This window comes from Cynara cardunculus, assembly GCF_001531365.2.
Source record: "Cynara cardunculus var. scolymus isolate 2C chromosome LG 15, CcrdV1, whole genome shotgun sequence".
In the NCBI taxonomy this organism is placed as follows: Eukaryota; Viridiplantae; Streptophyta; class Magnoliopsida; order Asterales; family Asteraceae; genus Cynara; species Cynara cardunculus.
Window position 1 is genome coordinate 6,554,114 of NC_037542.1, and position 243 is coordinate 6,554,356.

Genomic DNA, 243 nt, shown 5'->3' on the forward strand with positions numbered 1-243 from the left:
TAGACTTGGGATCATATGAGACCAAAGGTTTTTCGTGAGACCCGTAAGACCAATTCTTAACCCTTGGATTAGATTTACAATTTGAACATTCATAATCACAAAATTGCCACGAGACTTCTCAATAATCACAAAATTGCCACCGTACAACTTTATACCATTAGATCATTAACTTATAAAGTTGATCAATGAACATAAACTGGTCTTACGGGTCTCACGAAAAACCTTTGGTCTCACGTGAACTCA